This window comes from Hypanus sabinus, chromosome 3, assembly GCF_030144855.1.
Source record: "Hypanus sabinus isolate sHypSab1 chromosome 3, sHypSab1.hap1, whole genome shotgun sequence".
Lineage (NCBI taxonomy): Eukaryota > Metazoa > Chordata > Chondrichthyes > Myliobatiformes > Dasyatidae > Hypanus > Hypanus sabinus.
In genome coordinates this window covers 170,624,420-170,639,237 of record NC_082708.1, presented here as the reverse complement: position 1 = coordinate 170,639,237, position 14,818 = coordinate 170,624,420, and positions in this window count along the sequence as shown.

Genomic DNA, 14,818 nt, shown 5'->3' with positions numbered 1-14,818 from the left:
GTGTGAGAAGGGACGGTGTCTGTGAAAGAAGGAGAGACCTCAGTTCCAGTGAGAATCTGGAGAGATACTGTGGCTGATCAGTCATTGATCCTAAGTAAGGTGCTAGATTTTGGTCCTGAGACTGGAGAGGTAGTTTTAAGAGGTATAGGAAAAGGGACAGAAGCTGTACCTTTGCATGGGATCATTATAAATTGTGACCTGGTACCTGGACCAGTCGAAGTAAGGGTGCAGTCAGAACTACTGAGAGACAGCGTGGACATCCTTCTTGGTAATGATTTAGCAGGTGGTGACATGTGTGCAGCAGTGAAATTAATGAGCAAGCCTGTGAGTGCTGAGGACCCGCCCCGGATTCTAAGATCTATCCCGCATGCGCAATCACTCGCAGCATGTCGAGAAAGGCGGCTGAGAAAGAGGACAGTTTAAATGAGTCCAGTGTTGATTTGGCTGAGACGTTTTTACCGACCCTGTACCAAGAGGGGTTAGGAGATGGTAAAACGGAGAGTAGGGAGGTGAAAGAGAGTAAAGGAGAAGTGGTAGACCTACCCTTAGCCAAGAGGGAATTTATAGAGGCACAGAATAAAGATGAGAAACAGATAAGGCAGTTAGAAGGTCCAGGATTGGACATAGATGATCTGTCTGGCTTGACAGAGCAGTTTGAAGTTGAAAAATTTAAATGTGTTCCCAATAATGATATGAGGGCAGTCCTAGATGAAAAGGATGCCATTACCTTGAAGGAGTCTGCTGGGTTAGCAGATGAAGTTGTTTTAACCTGCAGGGTTGAGTTTACTCCGGATGGGAGTTGCCCAGCGAGTAACTGGGAGGATCAGGGGAATTTAGAATTTGAAAAAGGGACTGGTATGGAAAGCCTGGAAGAGGTAGATGTCCCATCTGAGTTTGTTCAGGGTGTGGAGTTACAGGAAACTGAACCTAGTAAGGAAAAGTCTGAGGTATCTGATTTAGTTATGAGACCTTGGTGGTGCGAGGATATTTATTAGGTTCTCAGCCTGAGGGAAGAAGCTGTTACCCAGTCTGGCAGTCCTAGTCCTGATGCTCCAGCATTTCCTTCCTGAAGATTGTAGGTGTCAAAGAGATTGGGAGATGTGTGGTACGAGACCTGGTCAAATTCAACTTTGTTAGTTCATTAATGCTGCCCTCAAATCTTGTTAACATTCATTCTCTGTCTTTGCTGCTTTGGCGTGTCCTGTCAACCAGCCGGTCCAGACTTCTCACAGTCATGGAGAATGGGTGGGACTAGAAGCAGTTCTTGCAGTCTCCTTTTCTCTAAGTTCATCTTTCCCCCTCTGTGATACGTCAGTCTTCGATCAGCTGCATAACCGAACTGAGGAGCAACAGGACAAACAAGGCCACATGACTGACAGGCACCAGTAGAAAATACAAAGGGTGAAATATCTGTTGTTCATTCTGTATCTTTTTATGACTGCACATAAAATATATTGGAAGCCAGTACTGAGGAGTGATGCACTGTTTTGATGTCAGTGAACAAGTGATGAGGTGTATAAGAGGATACATTAAGTCCTAATGTAAAAGTCTGGGTCAATACGAGTTGCATTCAAATCTGTCACTGAATGGGTAGAAATGAGAGTACTGGAAATACAGAAGCAGCAGATAAACACCATTAAAGTAAATAAACTTAATGTGAATGTAGATAAAGAACACCAGGAATGGATCAAGTTCAGACAGTGAGCAGCCATTGATCTCTGTTGGATGGTGGAGCAGGCTTAGGAGTCCCACAGGAAACCCTGAGATACTAACGTGTTTGAGATTATCACTCATCATTCACCCAAAATCTACTTTATTCAACCTGCCCCCTTACTCCAACAGTTCTCTGGAGAACCTTCTCAGGAAGGCCTCAGACAATTGATCTGGGTATTTTTTCCATCTTCGCTCATAGACACTTCATAGAGCCCATGGGGTTAATTCAGGATTAAGTGCTTAAACTGAGAGTTGCTTACTACACAGTGTAGCACACTGTAATGGAGTCAGCTTACAGGGGAGCTGGAAGCATTAGTTACAGTAGATTAATTTGACAACTGATTCTCTCCCCTGGTTTGCCAGCTCGGTGCACATCAGCTAGACTCAGAGCACAGGGCCAGTTCCAGAGTGAGCAGCACCTCTGTTGACAGAACAGCCTTTGGCAATCAGTGAGGAGATTTCCCACAAACTCAATGTTAACAATTCATCATCGGCTCAAAACACATGCTCACAATTACAAAGACAAAAATCATTTAAGCTAATTTCGGAAATAGATTTGGAGAAATATACTGCACAGAAAACAGGCGCTTTGGCCAAACTCATCCATGCTGAGCAAGTTACCTGTATGAGCTTCTTATTTGCCCTCAATGACCCTCCAAACCTTTCTAATCATTGCACCTGTCCAAATATCTTCTAGATGTCATAATTATGCCCATTAGTTTAATGTATACTTAGTTAACCTGAGGTAAAGTCAGCCAGAGAACTTCCCAGCTTGAGAACTGGGAAAATCTGTGGAAGGTCACTCTGTTTTTGGACTCTATGGGAAGTCTGTGGTGGAGCACAGGGGCCATCTTCTGAGGAATACAGGTTTTATTATTGTCCAGTTATGGGGATTTCCCTCCACAGATACCTATTAGTCTCAATGGGAGATCAACCTTGAGATCTATTGCACAAAGACCAGCTAGTTCAGTTCATACAAAGTCTGGAGGCTAACATAGCATTCCTCAGCTGACAACAAATAAATCTCAATAGTTTATTCACGATGCCTCATGACCTACCTTTTGCCCTTCAGGAGCTGGGATTTGGGTTCAAAGATATTAAATGGTGTCAAGTGCTGACCACTGATTTGCTGTGTGGAACTGGGTGAGATGATTCTGCATTTACAGAAAAGCTGAGGTCATTCATGCAATTTACAGTTTGTAACTGTCCATTTGTTTTACCATACTCTATGAAAAGCATCCATTTTATGTGCCAGAAACCATAACAGATCATAAGTCTGTTGGTTGTTCAAACTCTATCTGAAGATCTAACCGAGACCTCCCACCCTTACCCAGTCTGCTTTTTCATCACTCTCATCCCTGCATCTACACTGCTGACTCTTATCTGCCTCCTGACAAACATCTTCATAGTATCAAGTCAACAGTAGCTATCAAGAATGTTCACTCATCATCAAGGCAGTTGTAATTTGACAGCTGTTCTAGTGGGATTTGAACTCATTGAAGGGCCAGACAGCTGGATTACAGGATAGTAACTAACCCACTGTACTAAAGCCCCATCGGACACAGCTCTGCTCAGGGTCACCTGCTTACTCAAGTCTCCACCTTTCAGTCAGAATAACTTGACAAGATGACTTTGATTTGTCAGCTTTGGGACTGACAGATCTAGCCCTTCCTTTCCAAAAAGGTGAAAGCTTTCTCAATGTCATACTTGAGAACAAAATTAATCTAAGGCTTTGACTGTTTTAGAATCTTATCTGTTATTTGACTAGCATGATGTCGCAAACAGAATTACAGGACAATGAGTTCCAATCAATTTGCAGTGGAAGTCCACATTACACAATAATCCATTTTGCTTTGGTATCTGTCATAAGGGGGGTGTTGAGAATGGACCCAAATGCAGGACACAGACACTGAAGTACTAGGAACAGGACGGGACAAAACTAAAGTACAAAACAGGTCACAGACAAGGCTAGGAAAGCAGGACCACAACGAGGAACTGGGGACAAGGAGCCTGGGTGTGGACTCCGAGCCCGAGGTTGCACAAAGACCTAGAACCTGGGTCGTGACGTGAGCTCGGAGCCCAAACCGGGTGAAGATGTGACGAGACTGGGGGTCTTGAAGCCTGAGGCTGGGGTTCTTGAGGCTTGAGGTTGGGGTCTTTTTTTTAAATTTTTTATTGAATTTTCAAATAGGTTACAGGAAGAAAAAAACATTATCAACCCTTCCCCTTCTCCTTAACTCCTCCCCCCTAACATATCCCTATAGAAAAAAAAAGAAAAAAGAGAGAGAGAAAGAGAGAAAGAAAGAAAGAAAGAAAGAAAGAAAGAAAGAAAGAAAGAAAGAAAGAAAGAAAGAAAGAAAGAAAGAAAGAAAGAAAGAAAGAAAGAAAGAAAGAAAGAAAGAAAGAAAGAAAGAAAGAAAGAATGAATGAATGAATGCCTGGATATCGGAAGATCCTCACATGCTCAATGGAGTTCATAATAGCTTTAATATGTATATTTATTTCTTTCCCCAGATAACTAATAATTTTGTCTTCGGAGCACCTATATACTTAATCCTATTTTTTGTAAATAAGGGTGCCAAATTTTCAGAAATATTTCATATTTATCTCTTAAATTATAAGTAATTTTTTCAAGTGGAATGCAGCTAAACATTTCATTCTTCCAACGATCTACACTTAAGTATGAATCCAATTTCCAAGTAACTGCAATAGCCTTTTTGGCTACTGCCAATGCATTTTTTATGAATTCTTTCTGATATTTATTCAATTCGGATTTTGATTTTATCCCCTCAATATTGCCTAGTAAAAATAATATTGGATTATGTGGAAGTTGTGTTCCAATAATTTGTTCCAGTAAAACTCTTAAATTTATCCAAAAAGGTTGAATTTTAAAACAAGTCCAAGTAGAGTGTAAAAAAGTACCAATTTCTTGATTACATCGAAAACATTGATCAGATAAATTTGAGTTTAATCTACTTATTTTTTGTGGTATAATATATATTTGATGTAAAAAGTTATATTATACTAATCTTAGTCGACCATTTATTGTATTTGTCATACTGTCAAGACATAATCTTGACCAAATTGTTTCATCAATTTTAATATTCAAATCAGTTTCCTATTTTTGTCTTGATTTATGAATTCCTTGTTTAATTGCCTGTTTTTGAACCAAATTATACAAACCAGAAATAAAGTTTTAGATTTTTCCTTAATGAATTAAAGTTTCTATTTCATTAGGTTTTGGCAATAACATTGTTTAACCCAGTTTATCTCTTAAATAAGCCCTTAATTGGAAATAACAGAAAAGAGTGTTATTTGATATTTTATATTTATTCTTTAATTGGTCAAATGACATTAATATGCCTCCTTCAAAACAGTCTCCTATATATCTAATCCCTTTGTGAAACCAATGATATAAAAGGTGATTTTGAATTAAAGGTCTCTTTGCTAATAAAGATTTCTTTATCTCAACATCAACATTTATCTTATTCCATAAATCAATCAGATGTTTTAGTATAGGAGATTCTTTCTTTTTCCATATCCATTTAGATTCCCAGTTATATATAAAATCTTCTGATATATTTTCTCCTATTTTGTCTAATTCTATTCTAATCCATGCCGGTTTATCTTCATCAAAAAAAGATGCAATAAATCTAAGTTGATTTGCTTTGTAATAATTCTTAAAATTTGGTAATTGTAACCCTCCTAGGTCAAATTTCCATGTCAATTTTTCCAATGATATTCTTGACATCTTATCTTTCCAAAGGAATTTCCTCACACATTTATTTAACTCTTGAAAAAATTTCATCTGTAATTGTATTGGTAATGTTTGGAATAAATATTGTAATCGAGGGAATATATTCATTTTTACAGCATTGACTCTACCTATTAATGTTATTGGTAACATCATCCATTTATCAAGATCCTCTTGAATTTTTTTCAATACTTGGCAAATAATTTAATTTATATAAATTCTTTATATCATTATCAACTCTTATACCTAAATACTTTATACCATTTATCGGCCATCTAAATTGAGTTATTAATCGACATTGACTATAATCTCCTTTAGTAAGAGGTAGAATTTCACTTTTATCCCAATTTATTTTGTACCCTGATATTTTCCCATATTCTTCCAACCTAGAAGATAATTTATGCAACAAATGTAATGGGTTAGTTAGATAAACCAAAACATCATCAGCAAATACGTTAATCTTATATTCCTGATTAACTCTGGACCCATAATATCTGAGTCAGTTCTAATTAATTCAGCTAATGGCTCTATCGCCAACACAAATAAAGCAGGTGATAATGGACAACCTTGTCTAGTTGACCTTGTTAACTGAAATGATGTTGAAATTTGGCCATTTGTCACCACTTTAGCTTTGGGGTTAGTATTTAAGGTTTTAATCCATTTTATATAAGATACTCCTAATCCATATTTTTCCAATACCTTAAATAAAAAATCCAATTCCAATCTATCAAATGCTTTTTCTGCATCCAAAGCAACTGCCACATTCATTTCCTTCCTCTTTTGTGCCAAATGAATTATGCTAAGTAACCGAGTTACATTATCTGTCGATTGTCTATTTTTAATAAATCCTGTTTGGTCCATGTGTATTAATTTTGGTAAGAATTTAAATAATCTATTAGATAAAATCTTTGCTATTATTTTATAGTCCATATTCAACAAAGAAATAGGTAATTTAGATAAAGAAAAGATCCCGAAGGCAGCTGCCCAATGTGCCAGAAAGAGAAATGAGCCATTGTTGATAGAAGGGAAAGCAGTTCTTTTCTATCCTGATATAAGTTATGACCTTTTGAAAAGAAAGAAGGAATTTAACCCAGCAAAAAATGTTTTATGGAAAAAGGTATAAATTTATATTGCGCCACCCGGTAACACTGATAATTTTTTTGGATGACGGAAAAAGAAGATGTTTTTACTGATCATCGGGATGCAGAGGAGTTTGCACAAGAACTCCTAAATATTTGTTAGATACAGTAAAGATTTAAAAGTGAGACAGATTAAAGATGAAGACAGGGACACTGATGGACATTAAGGACAGAAGAATATTTAAATATACTTTTAATTATATGATACGGGGGAGAAAGGTAAAAATTTGAGAAATATTAATTGAGAGTAGTGATAGTATTTTTTCTTCTCTTATATATACTTTTTTCATGTTACGGGGGAGCTGGGGGAACTTCGGATCGATCACTATGGGATTCATGTGTGTAATCATGGTGTTTGCCATGACTTGCACAATGGAGGGGGATAATGTGTTTTTTCTCATTCACAACATTAGCGGGGGGGGGGTTCTTTATAATCTGTTTTTCTTTTATCTTTCTTTCTTTGCTTGGATGATCAGAGGGGAGACACATAGCAACATGGAGAATTTTAAAATAATTCCCCAAGGTACTATGGAAGTTGAAATATTATGTATTATTATAAACTGGAGTAACCCCGTTAAAAATAATGACTAATTTACTGAATTTTTTAAGGTTTAATTTTAATGGGCTTAATGGACAGGTGAAAAGAAAAAGAATTTTAACATATATTAAGAAAATGAAAATAGATATAGCTTTTTTACAAGAAACACATTTAACAGAGATAGAACATCAGAAATTAAAGAGAGATTGGGTCGGAAATGTTATAGCAGCTTCATTTAATTCAAAAGCGAGGGGAGTTGCAATTTTGGTCAACAAAACTTTACCAATTAAAATAGAAAATGTATTAATTGATTCTGCGGGAAGATATGTAATTATACATCGTCAAATCTTTTCAGAACTATGGTCTATTATGAATATTTATGCACCAAATGAAAACGATGTAAAATTTATACAAGAGGCTTTTTTGAATTTGGCTGACGTACACGATAAAATATTAATAGGTGGAGACTTTAACTTTTGTCTAGACCCAGTTTTAGATAGGTCAACAAAGGTTGTTACGAAACCAAAAGTAGCAAAATTAACTTTATCATTGATGAAAGATTTAAATTTGATTGATATATGGAGAAGACTTAACCCAAGAGAAAGGGATTATTCATTTTATTCAAATAGACATAAAACTTATTCAAAGATAGATTTTTTCCTACTATATCAGCAAATATTCAAGACAGAGTGAAAAATATGGAATATAAAGCAAGAATATTGTCAGATCATACACCCTTGATAATGACAATGATAATGATGGATAAGGAGGTATTGATTTACAGATGGAGATTTAATTCAATATTACTAAAACATCAAGATTTTTGTGATTTTATGAAAAAACAGATTCAGTTTTTTTACATACAAACTCACATTCAGTTGATGATAAATTTATATTATGGGAAGCGATGAAGGCATATTTGAGAGGCCAGATAATAAGTTATACTTCTAAAATTAAGAAGGAATACATGATAGAAATAGATCAATAGGAAAAAGAGATTACAAAATTAGAAAAAGAATCTCAAAGATATATGACAGAAGAAAAACAAAGACAACTTGTTAATAATTAGCTACAATATAATACACTTCAGACATACTGAACAGAAAAAGCAATTACGAGAACTAAACAGAGATATTATGAACTAGGTGAAAGATCACACAAGATTCTTGCTTGGCAGTTAAAAACAGACCAGGCTTCCAAAACGATAAATGCAATTAGAACAAGTGTAAATAAAATTACTTATAAACCTTTAGAAATCAATGAAACATTTAAAATTTTTTATTCTGAATTGTATCAATCAGAATCACAAAATGATATTGTTGAGATAGGAAGGTTTTTATCACAAATAACTCCCAAAATTGAATTCAGAAGAAAAGAAGGCATTAGATGTGCCTTTTACAATAAAAGAGATCGAAGAAGCTCCAGGATCACTTCAGAGTAATAAATCTCCAGGAGAAGATGGTTTTCCACCTGAATTTTACAAAAAGTTTAAAGATTTATTAATTCCTCCTTTTATGGAGCTAATACACCAAGCGGAAAGAACGCATAAACTTCCAGAATCTTTTTCAACAGCTATTTTAATAGTATTGCCAAAAAAAGACAGAGATCTTTTGAAGTCAACAACATATAGACCTATTTCTTTGTTGAACGAGGTTGGGGTCTTGAGGCCAGGACTCAACTTTCACTCCACACCAAGGTGGGGCATGTCCATCCATTGGGTAATGGCAGAATAGCCTGACTTACCCAAAAGAGGCAAAGAAAAGACGGATTCCTCTCACAGGTTAATGGTAGAACGGCCTGACTTATCCGATGGAGGCAAAGACAAGACAAGACAGATTCCCCCCGCAGGGCAACGGCACAATGGCCAGATTTACCCCACGGGGTGAGGACAGGAAGAGACAAACACTGAAGAATGACAGACAGCTCCATCTCTGCATCAGGACCGGACCATGACAGTATCTTAGTACAAACTTCCTCAATGTTTCTGTTAACATGGTACTCATTGAGTGAATAACACATAGTTGGTCCTGTTGAAATGATTTGAAGTGCCTTTTAATTTAATTAAAAATGCCATTTGATAATGTATATTGATAACTTTCAACAAAAGTAATCAGTCTATAATAATAACTAAGCAGAGTCTGATGTATCACATATCAGGAATTGTTTCAGTTCTCTTGATAAAACTAGATCTGTGTAAAGGCAACAAAGGAGCACATTATGAACATTAATTAATATTCGCTAATTCCTCCCAGCAGTCTTCCAGAGAGAGGGACCCCAAAATTCTCAGCAGGTGATCAACTACAGCATTGCTAACAGGTTCAAGTTTCACCCAAGGAAACAGTGTTTTGATTTGCTTGCGTTCCACAAACAGGAACAGTTCTCTGGAAGGACACAGAAATGTCGATGGCTTTTTGTCCCATCAAATCTATGTCAGCCCCAATCTTCTCCTGTCTCCCATGACCCTGCAAATTATTCTCTCTGTCATTCATTGGTCGATTTTGGGTTCCTCACCCTACGGGCAAAGAGATCCAGCTCGTAACTACTTGAGTAAAAGCAATTTTCCCACCACTTCATAACCAGCATTTTAAATTAGCACCTCCTGAATCCTGAAATACTTGCTTTTGTGAATAATATCCATTTAAACCAATTGCAATCTCATAATCATCTCTTTCTGTAATTTTTGTTAGAACATCAATTTGGTCACTTTGTTCCCTCAAGTCTATCCTGGTTTACAGAGCAATTCCAATCACTATCTGGTTTTCCTTGTAATTAATTCTTCCCATTATTCCCAGCATCTGTGAAGGAGGAGCTCTATCAGACTCACAGCACTGTTAATCTCTTAATAATGAAGCTTAATTCCGCTTAACAGTTCAAAAAATAGTTTAAGATGGAGAAGTATCCATTGAAAAATGCCATTGTTTCCAATCATGTCCATTTCAGATGGAATTTCTGTGAGAGCAATACACAGCAGGCACTGGGATAAAAAGTCCTGTTTAATTCCATCAGTGTCCTTTCCTTAACTTGTAATTGGGAGACTTAAGCTTTGTACTTTCAGGATGTCTATAATTTGTGAGTATGCAACCAAGGTTCAGAAAGGTCTGCACCAATGTTTCATTGAATGTACCAAAGCCTTGATAATGTGAGACATGAAGAGCTTATAAAAATCAATCAGCACTTGGACATTGATGGGAAAGATATCAGAATTATCAGAAATTTGTGTTGGGAACAAAGAGCAGGAATGTGAGTTGAAAATGAGACAAATGATTATGACCAAATTCAGACCAAATTATGATTATGTCCAAATTTGTGTTCTCTCACCTGACCAGATCAGCCTTTACAGCAAGAAGGTTCTAAGAGAATTTCACAGCAATCTCAGTATGATAATTTCTGGATACAATTTGAACAACCTATGACACGCAGACAGTACGGATAGCTACTTTCAAAGAGAAGCTCCAAGAAATACTGGAGAAGAACATGCAAAGAGAGGATTGTCCATCAACTGCAAGTCGACCAATATATGGTTGTCACAAAGAAGAAAGACGGAAGTGCAAACTGAATTTTGGCAACAAAGTAATTTCAAAAATACGGTATTTCAATTACCTAGGGAGCACCATAACATCAGACGGTAGGGTTCTTGTTGAAATTTGAAGACGGATTGAGATTGATAAATGAATGTTGAAACGTTTGAGCAGGAGACTAAAGAACAACATAATGCCTGTGGGTAGAAAACCAGATTGTTGTGGTGCTATGTGCATTCCACACTAACACCTGGAAACAAATGTTCAACAATATCAAAACAAAATCAGGGAACACTTGAATCTGTTTTTTGAGAAGAATAATAAAATTATTGTGGAAGGACAGAGTAACAAATGAAATAGTGCTGTGAAAAGCCAACATAAGGAAAAGCTGAAATCTCTGGGACACGTACTGAGGAAAGAGAAGCTTGAACAACTTGCAGTAATGGGATACATTGTTGGAAGGAAAAGTAGCAGTTGACTGCGTATGACATTCATGAGTCCGATCAAAGGATGGAGAGGCAAAAGGTCTGAACACTTCACCAGAACTTCTCAGATTAAAGACAGATGGAAGACCATGATTGCTCACATCATCCAGCATGACACATAATGATGATGATGATGAATGCTTGGGGCTTTCTGAAAGGATTGCATTTCTGCTAAATTAATTATTTTTGTGTTGATCCATGGTCAAAGTCACTAAGATTATATTCCTCTCCTATGCTGATGTTTGGTCTCAACAACAAATGAATTTCTTGACTATTCCTGCATGCTTTTATGCAATAATTTGCATTGACAGAATTGGATGATGGGATACATGTGTAGTGGGATGTACAGCTGTCCTGAACTATTTCTCTGTCAGTGAGGTATTTTTGCAGTACAGAGTTTCTGGTAAGTTGGAAATACAAGAAGCAACCTCCCACAAGCAGCCAATAGGCTGGTCCTGGACTTATTTCCACTTGGCATAATTTATTTATTATTATTTAATTATTTATGGTTTTATATTGCTATATTTCTACACTATTCTTGGTTGGTGCGACTGTAGCAAAACCCAATTTCCTTCAGGATCAATAAAGTATTGTCTGTCTGTCAATGTGTTTGATAATGACATTGACAGAAAGGTAAAGGGCTGAACACCAGGGAGAACTTGCCCACCTTTTGCCAGGAACATGGAAATCACCCAAGAGGCTATAACATCTCAGCATAGATTCCCTCAGGACTGCATTGAAATAGCAGCCTAGACTTCGAACTATTCACAAAATCGGGTCTCGAACTCACCTTGTTGCCTCAGGGAAAGGGTGACACCACCTGGTGATACTTGACACCAAATACATTCACTGTTGAGAACTCAGCACAGAAACAACTTTAGGGAAATGGAATACAACCAGCTCATCAAAGTCAGCAGTAGAGGAGCTTGCAGCTCATATTGAATGGAACCTAAAACTTCATATCTCTGTGATTAAAAAAGAGAATCATAATTTTAATATTATTCTATCCACAATTGAAGTAATCTTCAAGGCTACCAGAGTCTGTACTACTGTAGATAACTAATCACTTTCAGAGACAGGAATACGATTGTACAAGACAATATGTGGGAACTGAATTCAGCACAGATACAATGTAGGCTGTGGTTGAACACACACAACTTAAACTACAAAAATACAGTAATGGCTTTAAAACTGATCTGGTTTACTGACCCAGCTATACAAAGATAATTCATTGTTGTCATATAGTAGTATGTCAGTATTCATTTCACCTGTATCCTCAGGCTTCTGAAATATTATACTGCTCAATTTGTAGTTTCCAAAAGTCATAGGAGCAGAATTAGGCCATTTAGACCCAATGAGTCTGTTCCACCATTCCACCTTGGCTGACTTATTACCCCTCTCAACCCATTTGCTTGCCTTCCCCCAGAACCTTTCACAACCATGTTAATGAATAGTCTATCAACTTCTGCTTTAGATATCCCCAATTACTTAGACTTCACAGCCATCTGTGGCAATGAATTCCACAGATTCACCACCTTCTGTCTCAAGAAATTCCTCCTCATCCCTGTTGTAAAGGGACATACTTCTACTCCAAGGCTGTGCCCTCTGGTCCCAGACTCCCCCACCACAGGAAGCATCATCTATCCAGGTCTTTCAATATCCATAAGGTTTCAATGCCTTTCTTTTCTCTTTCCCAGAGCTATCAAAAGTCAGATCTCTTCCACCAGACGATGGCCTTTCAAAAAAACACTTGTCTTCCTGGTATTTCTCCTGCTGATTGTTAACCCTGAGTTTTCCAAAGCCCAAATTCACAAAGGTACGGATGGCAGATTCAACATTAAAGAAGAGGAACAAATACGTTCTGCATGGATAGGTTTGATTTACCTCCAGTTCTTTAACTTTGTTCAATGTTAAAATTGCCTGCAATTCCAACAATTGAACAGGTTCAGGAACTCAAGTTCAAATTCAATTTTCTTGTCATCTGTACAGATATACAACCAAACGAAACAACATTCCTCTGATACTTGATGCAACCACAAAACATCAATCACACAAAGCACATAAAACAAAATATTGTCACAAATAAGTTAATAAAATATAATTCACAATGCAGACAGTGGGCAGCACAAAAATAACAGTAAATAGCTCACTGTCCTGGGACAAGAGGTCAGTGGTGGCAGGGCATTCATTGGTTTTGTAACCAAATGGGAGAAGCTATTACCCATTCTGGCAGTAATTCTCAAGCTCCAGTGCCTCCTTTGTGATGATTATGGGTCAAAGAGATTGTGAGATGTGTGGCAGGGATCCACAATGATGCTTTGAGCTCTTGATTGTTAGAGCATTAGCTGATTGCTAGGAGGCAGCGAGTGGGAATAAAAGGATCTTTTTCTGGTTTTCTGCCAGTGGCTAGTGCTGTTCTGCAGGGGTCGGTGTTGGGTCCACCTCTTTTTGTGCTGTATATAATGACTTAGATGATGGAATAGATGGCTTTGTTGCAGGTTTGCAGGTGTTAGGAAGATTGGTTGAGGGGCATGTAGTGTTGAGGAAACGGGTAGGATAGGAACATAGAAACATGGAAACCCTACAGCACAATAGAGGCCCTTCGGCCCACAAATCTGTGCCGAACATGTCCTTACCTTAGAACTTGCATATTATGATGATGACCCTTTGCTTTATATTTCTAATGTTGAGACTTCATTACCTATTATACTTTCTTTATTCTCCTGTTTTAGTCAGTTTTCAGGATATAAGCTAAGTTTCATAAGAGTGAACTTTTTCCTTTGAATAATTTGGTTTCAATTAATACTAACCTCCCTTTTAAAATTGCAAGAAATCAATTTACTTATTTGGGTGTAACGATTACTAAGAATTATAAATACTTATGGCCTCGGATCCCAAGATCCCTCTGATCCTCCACACTACCTAGAGTCTTGTCATTAATGCCATATTCTGCCATCATATTTGACCTACCAAAATGAACCACCTCACACTTATCTGGGTTGAACACCATGTTATTTCTCAGCCCAGTTTTGCATCTGTAACCTCTGACAGCCCTCCACACTATCCACAACATTCCTAAGCTTTGGATCATCAACAAGTGTACTAACCCATCCCTCCACTTCCTCATCTAGGTGATTTATAAAAATCACGATGAGTAGGTGTCCCAGAATAGATCCCTGAGGCACACCACTGGACTCTGGCCTCCATGCAGAATATGACCCGCCTGCAAGCACTCTGCCTTCTATGGGTAAGCCAGTTCTGGATCCACAAAGCAATGTCTCCTTGAATTCCATGTCTCCTTGCTTTCTCAATAAGCCTTGCATGGGGTTGAGGAGGAGGTAAACCAAAGGATCAGCCATGATTGAATGGCAAAGCAGACTCAATGGGCCAGATGGCCTAATTCTGCTCCTATGTCTTGTGGCCTTACATAATGTACAAGTCTAAAATTAATTGTTTAAAATGATTTTGTGTTTAATGGGGACAAACTCAAGAGCACAGACATTAGATATGGAGAATAAATGCTGCCAATATCAGTAGTAACCACTTCCAGTCTTACAATAAAAACTAATGAAGAGCATGTCGTTTGTATGTTTCATTTATTGTTAATTATTATTACAAGTGTTACACTATTTCACATTTCTTTAACACACACTATGCATGTCTGAAGATCT